Raw genomic sequence first — 7,691 nt, forward strand, 5'->3', positions numbered from 1 at the left:
AAGTCATTAAGATATGTCCTTCAAGTTAGGTATCTTTTTCCTCAGCTCCCCAGGCCCGAATCTCAGTGCTATTTCCAGAACTGTCCCCTTTGCCCATTTTGCTGCTCCTTTACCAGGTCCTCACTTCTGGACATCTCTATCTGCTCACGTTTCCTTCTTTCACCTTCTTTACTCCCGCCCCGCCTCAAATTACATTGACAGTTTCTTTTCCTGGGTTTTATTTTCTTAATTATGAAATTATGCTTCTATTACTATAGATTAAGATTACATTAGCATTTTAGCAGCTGATTTACAGCTGCTTGTGGCTAACATTTTAGATGACTAGTTAATCCGAATTAATACAAAAATAAATGTTAATAGATCGTGTTGTTTCTTCAAAGAGTATATTGTATTTTAGCAGTGACCCAGAGTTCCAGAACCCACAGTATAGATGAATATAAGCATTTCGGATCTGTGTTAGATTTGAGGTATGTATTTCAGGAAGGATGTGCCTTTCATTACCATTCAGAGCACACCTAGGCAGTTCCTCACACTGCTAAACCTTCGTGCTACTCCTAGGTGGCAATAAACAAATTAATAATAAGAATTACATTTCTTTCCTTTTTTGGATTCTGATGAAAAGTTATTTAATAATAACTTGATTATATTTTAAACAATTTTAATAACATATAACTATATCATATATTTTAATTCTTTTGTTGAACTTTGATTCAAATACAATATCATAAAATTTAAAAATATTACACAAATCTTCTGAAATACATATGTAACATGACATCCCTGTCTTTAAAAAACTGCAGTCAGTTCTGTTCCTATTTTAATAGTATTCCACAACATATTTTACTCTATCAAAAAAAAATTCCAATATCTTTTTTTTTTAACACCTACAGCACCTGGTATTCCTAGGTGGTCTCCCATCCAAGTACTAACCAGGCTCAACCCTGCTTAGCTTCCAAGATCGGATGAGATCAGGCATATTCAGGGTGTGTGCCTGAATGTCTTTTTTTTTTTAAAGCATCATTTCTAGGAGGATATTCTTTTAAGCACAATGTTCCTAAAACCAGCTGACTTCCCCCTAGTTATGTATACCTAACACAGAATAGGTGATTTTTGAAACTTTTCTGGGAACTCACAGGAAAAAATAAAAACAAGTAAAAAAACAAACCAAACAAATACCCGTGATTATTCTAGAGCTTTTTCTTCCTGGGAGTTCTTTATCGTTTGCTTTCTAACAGGTGTTTTACTAAGCCATAAATTTCAACAACAAAGCTGTCTTCCAGGACTACTTTATACAGCCAAAACAACAACAAAAAGATGTTGCTTCTGGATAACTAATGACTTGTAAGGCATTCTTAATAAAAACAATGCCTCCTTCCCTTATGCTATGAGACTGTTTGGGCTGAAAGATTTTGAAGAATTATTTAGCCCCAACATCTGTGTTCATTCCCAGATGTGGGAACTGGGTCCCAAGGAGGTGACAGTTTACTTGAGTTCACATAGTCTCACTTCTTGAGAAAGTTCTTGAGAAAGTGAATGGATGGGCATATCTAGATATGAGATAAATGTCTGCGTTGTATTGGTTTGTTAATGAGCTATTTGCCATTTCATCTTTCACATGTGATTTTTCCATGCTCCTATTTTCTTGGTAAGATGGAATACTAGAAGCAGCCTTCTTGCCCTATAGCTGAGCTGGGGAGAGTTTTATAATACAGATATTTAAGGAGGAATAAAGGAAAAATTAGCTTTACTTTCTAAAATTTACTCCTTCCTTGGTCTAGGATGGTCTTAGTTCTTAACCCCTGGCCTTAGAAAAGTAAGATTTTAGTGTGTGTGTGTGTGTGTGTGTGTGTGTGTGGGGTGGGGGGAACCCCAGCATTCCTGAGGGAGCCTTAACTTGGACACTTTCGGGGCAGGGCCATCACTACTGGCTCCATTGTTGGACAGCTCTAACTGTTTGAGAGTTTTTCATTATATTGAGTTGAGATCTGTTCCCTTTAATTTCTACCCGCAAATCCTAGTCCTTATTTCTGGAGAAACCCAGACCCAATATATTCAATTGACTCCCTTCCTGATGAAGGCCTGTTGTTTCTGGAGTAACCAGCCCCCTACCCTTTAGCTTTTCTCCATAGGGCATTATTTTCAAACCTCTGATTGCTATTCTCAGGACTCAGTCAGGTTTTGAATCATGTCTTTTAAAATGTAAGGCTGAGAACCAAGTGTCTCTCCAGATGTGGCTGTTAATTATGGGATATATGGCAGAACCATAATGTCTGCTAGTAACATTATATTTCTATTAATAGAGACTAAATGCATTTGCTTTTATGGTAGTTACCTTTATACTCTTGAAACGTAGGTAAACTTGGAAACCGCCTCCCGCCCCCACACACTCCCTAGATATTTTCTACATGAAATGTTATATTAGTTCTCCTTTAGTCTACGTTTATGCAATTAAATATTTTGAACTGACATTTATCTGGGTTACATGTTACATTCTGGTTTCATTTGTGGCAAGAGCATTTAAATTCTTGACCCTGTCCTTCATTGAAATCATTGTGTACTTTCCTTGTGGTAGAAGAACCGTCTGTGGTGTTTTGAAGGGTGGGGTGCCTTATTTTTTCCTAGAAACATCTAGCAAAAGAAACATCATTTCTTGACCTTATCCTAGATCTCATTAAAAAAAAAAAATTCTAATTCCCCCAGGAACTGCAAAAGTTGGAGGCTGAGAGCCCTAAGCTAAGTCTCTCTCTGGGAATTGCCCTCAGTGAAAGAGTTATCTCACACTAGATCATACCAACTTCCCAGGGGCATCCTACCTACAGTGACTGGTCAGGCAGGGGAATAAAGACTTAATCTCATTGCTTTGAGGGAGAGCCATCCCTACTCCGCAGATTCCTAGTGTGATGAGTGAATCCTTTGTTGTGACCACACAGAAGTTCAACTCTTCTCTTTGTCTATACCTACTTCCTTCATTCCTCCAGAGGTGTCAATCCCAAGGACCCTCCTCAATAAACTTTCTGCACTCAAATTTCCTTAAAAGTCTGTTTCCCAGGAAAACTGAATTAAGAGTTTTGGTACCAGAAGTGCTCTGAGGAAGCTAACTCTAAAATGGGGTTTTGGAGCTGGGTTCCTGCAGCTATCTGGCAAAGATGAATTATCCCCATCATGAAGTAGCCATTCAATTGTACACTTATACTGGTGGTCCCCCAGTAAGGGAAGGATCTGACTGATGCAACATCTTAGAGATGAAAGTACTAATTATAAAAGGACAATAGTATTGGATGGCTCTTGCTGAGTGTCATTAATGCATAGGAGAAAGACAGTGATTAATTACCAATGGAAGTATGAAACTTAGGGGGCAATGAAGAGGCTCTTCTCCTGCAGCCTGAGAGCAGAAAACACTAAGAACTACAAAAAAGATTAAATTTTAAGAGCAGCACATTTCTAGGAAAAGTTAAAATTTTAGTAACACCACATTAATTGGGCTTGGTTCAACAAAAAATGGCAATGTTGGATGTGATGGTAGATAAATGTGCCTTAGATGGTGGAAGATAAAGCCTGTGAAGGTTCAGGTGCTTACCACAATAGTGAAGTTTTTTGGAGTCCATTGATTTGGGGCATGCTGGGATATCTGTCCAAAATAAAGAACAAATTCTTGCATTTGAAGCTTCTTATCACTAAGAAGTGGGTACAGCATCTTCTAGGCCTCTTAGGTTCTGAATGCAGTATATTACATACTTGGTGACATTGCTTCAATATGTTTTCTGAGTGTTATACAGAGCTGCCGTCCTTGAGTAGGGCCCACAGCAGAAAAGCACTGTGCACTAGTTCTGGGCTGTGGTGCAGGTTAAGTCATATGACCTGCTTAGGCTATATGACCAAGAAGATTCTATGATATAAGAGGTGTTAGTGATGGAAAAAGATACTGTATGGAGTTTGCGGAAAGTCCCTTATATTAGTATGCTTGGGCTGCTATAACAAAATACCAGAGACTGGGTGGCTTAACAGAAATTTGTTTTCTCACAAATCCAAAGGCTGGAAGTTCTAGATCAAGGTCTAGCAGGATTAGTTAATGGTGAGAGCTCCCTTCCTGGCTTGCAGGTGCCTGTGTTCTTATAAGGCCTTTCCTGAGTAGATGTGGGCAGGGAGGCGCGGAAGAAGAGAAAGAGAGAGACAGAGACAGAGACAGAGAGAGCTCTCGTATCTCTTCTTATAAAGACATTAATACTATTGGATCAGGGCCCCAACCTTATAACCTCATTTAACCTTAGCTGCTTTCTTAAATGACTCATCTCCAAATATAGTCCCATTGGGGGTTAGAGCTTCAATGTATAAATTTTAAGGGACACAAGCATTTAGTCTTTAATATCCCTAAAGGAAAATCAAAAAAAGGAGGTCCGGAGAGAAAAATACAGATGGGCACACAGGAGTGGATGCATAGTGTGAAGATATTTATATGACGTGTTAATCTCAGGGATTATTTATCATGGAAAAGGCACTAAACAACCAAGTAGACCGAACGGTTTAGATGATGTCAATCAGTCTTTATTGTTGGCCATCTCAATGCTGACGTAATGGGAAAGCGAGTGGAATAGCCATGGTGGCAGTGATGGAGGCTATGCATGGGTCTAACAGCATGATCTCTCCCTTACAGGGTTCATGTAGTTACTGCTGCTGCTGGTCTAAATACTAGCAACAGATACTGTCTTAGTCAGTTCAGGATGCTACAGCAAAGCACCATGGACCGGGTGGCTTATAAATAACAGAAATTTATTTCTCACAATTCTAGAGGTTGGAGGTCTGAGATCAGGGTGTCAGCATACTCAAGTTCTGGTGAGAGCCCTCTTCCAAGCTGCAGACTGCTGACTTCTCATTGCATCCTCACATGGTAGAGAGCAGAAAAGGGAGGCAAGCTCTCTTGTGACTCTTACAAGGGCACAAATTTCATTCATGAAGACTTTACTCTCATGACCTCATCTAATCCTAATTACCTCCCCAATGCCCAGCCTCCTAATACCATCACATTGGGGGTAGAGCTTTAACATATAAATATTGTGGGGACACAAACATTCAATTCATAACAGAGATCTTTGGGTTTAGAGGTCTTGTTTCCCAGAAGAGGAGTATTTTCATCAGGGACGGTACTACAGTCCTGTTAAGCTTTAGGCTTTGCTGTTATCACTTCAGGTTCCTCAGGCCAGGAAGCCAGCAGTCAAGAAAAGGAGTCACCATGCTGGCAGGGGTAATTGACCCTAAAGAGAAAGCAGCAAGGCTGCTGCTTACACAGTGGGAGATGGGAAAATCTGTTATGTACTTAGGTGTTCCACTGGAGAATTTCTTAATACTTCTTTGCCCAATTTTAAGAGTAAATGGAAAATATATCAGCCATGGCCTGAGAAGGGCATGATGACTCAGTCCTCTCTGGGATGAGGCCTGGGTCACCCCCAAAACTAAACTACCTGCACTAGAAGAGGTGCTAACTGAGGGTAGGAAGAATCTGGAATGGGTAATAGAGGAGGGAGATCATGAGTATTAGCTACAGCTTTAAGACCAGCTGCAGTGTCAGTCTGTCCCAGTAACCTCTTTGTTGTAAGATACCCAGGAAAGGAGACCAATCAGAATCTTGGAGGATTTTCCCCCAGAACTTATTATAAGAAGCAAGTGGATACAAGTGGCACAAGTGCTGGGCTGCGGTGGATATGGTGTGCTGCTTTGAGTCCTCCCCTCGGGACTGAGGCACTCAGTTGCTGGATTGTCGCTGGCTGATGGGTCTTAGCTGAATCCCTCCCTGGGAATTACCCTCAACCTAAGGGAGCCACCTCACTCAAAATTATGCCTCTCCCTGGGGGATAACCCACACTGAATGGCTTGGTCAGGGTGGGGTTATAAAGCTCAGTCCGTTGACTCAAGTGATACAACTCAGAAGGACCAACCCAGCTCCAGAGAACCCCGTGGCATTAGCTGAGTCCTTTGTTGCATTTGCAATACTGTCCAACAACTCTCTGTGCCCATTCCTATTCCCTTTACTCTTCCACAGTTGTTGATTCTGAGGAAATTTCTTAAGAGCTTTTCTTCATAGAAACATCCATCTCAGAGTCCCTTTCCCAGAGAATATAACCGAAGTCATCCTGTGTCTTATTCTGGTAGGTCAGCAAAGATCAGAGACTCCATTCAATCTCATTACACAGATGTAAAACTGTACTTCACTATACAATCCTGATGTATGGTCTTATTTAGTTGGGGACTGTAGTAGGCATGTTACATGCCTTATTTAATTTAATCCTTTCAACAACACTGGGAGGTAGCTACTTGTAATTCCCAATTTACAGATTAAGAAACTGACACATAGAGAAGTTAAGTATGTTGCTGAATTTGTACAAGTAGTTATCCCCGCAGCTGGGCTTTTAGGTTCATCATTCTGCTTCCTACTATACAACACTGTTATAAAGGCTTTTGGGACACAAGGTAGTATATATTTGCTGGAGGCTCCTGATCCATCCTTAGTTTGAACTGAGTATGTGAAACTGTGGATAAGGGCCTCTTAAGCAGTACATGATCCAGTCATAAGTTCCCCTGTGGGAAAGCTAGACTAGTGTCATTGTGGCTTATCCTCAGATGAAGACAGGAGAGTAATTTACCTTGGTAACTTCTTCAGGATGTACTTAACTGTCAAAGGATTTTATGTGACATAGATTTATGTGTCCTATTGGCTTTGAGAATGGGGAAAAAATGGTAACAAAGGAATAGTAGTTTTTTCTGCTTTGGCTCCAGTATTTTTTGATGCTATGGACCAGGTGGTAGTTGGAAGGCAGGCATGTTCTCTTACCTCTTGTTGCCATGGATAATAGTGAATATTGAATAGAGATTATGTTGGGAAGTGGAGAAAGTTGTATAATCTCATAAACCCAGGGTCTTAAGCTTTTATTTAAGTTGCTTTGCTGAAAGCTAACTTTGGTTATATCATGTTGCAAATAAAGTTGGCATTAGAGTACGGCATACAGCTAGCTATTGAGTGAGGGGCAAAAGTTTGTAATTACAGCTCTCATAAAGATTTCATTTTTGTACTTTTAGTAAATTGATAATGATTAAATTTAAAGACTTTAGCCTTTACTAATTACAGAATGTGCTTCAAACCCTGACCATAGGGGTGGTTATTGTGGTGAAGTCTCTTGGTGCTGTCTATAGTTTATTGCATTTGCGAAACTTCTTTTCATTCTGCCTGATTCTCACAAGTGATATTTATTGTCTGTGGTTTATGTTATGTGGTTTATGGGGGATAAAAGCCACCTGCTTAACTATTTAAATAGTCATAAGTCTATAGTTTCCTAAAATAACCCAGTCTAACTTTCTCAGAAAGGTATGAAATTCCCTTTTCTGGGAATTGTTTTCTGCTTTTGATTCCTGCCCTCAGTGACATCTATGCTGGTATCTTATTTCCATACTAAGTGAGATAAAGTCAAGAGCATAAAAGTTAACAAAAGACTTCACACACACACACACACACACACACACACACACACACACACACACACTAGCCAGGTCAGATTTCTCCCTTGCTCAACTTCCTTTATCCTTTTTCCACTGACGTCACATGTTAGTAATGGCAATATGTTGAGGTATGTTTCTGGATTAAATTTTTTAAGGGCTAATAATTGTCTTCTGGTACTTGTTATTTCTGGTATAAATATTTCTTA

At 39.8% G+C, this 7,691-nt stretch overlaps 1 pseudogene; it reads right to left on the minus strand.

Moving 5' to 3' along the window:
- Positions 1-881: 881 nt before the first annotated feature.
- Positions 882-999, minus strand: LOC112480810 (annotated as a pseudogene).
- Positions 1,000-7,691: the final 6,692 nt, after the last annotated feature.

The sequence above is a fragment of the Pteropus alecto genome, unplaced genomic scaffold (assembly GCF_000325575.1).
Source record: "Pteropus alecto unplaced genomic scaffold, ASM32557v1 scaffold20, whole genome shotgun sequence".
In the NCBI taxonomy this organism is placed as follows: domain Eukaryota; kingdom Metazoa; phylum Chordata; class Mammalia; order Chiroptera; family Pteropodidae; genus Pteropus; species Pteropus alecto.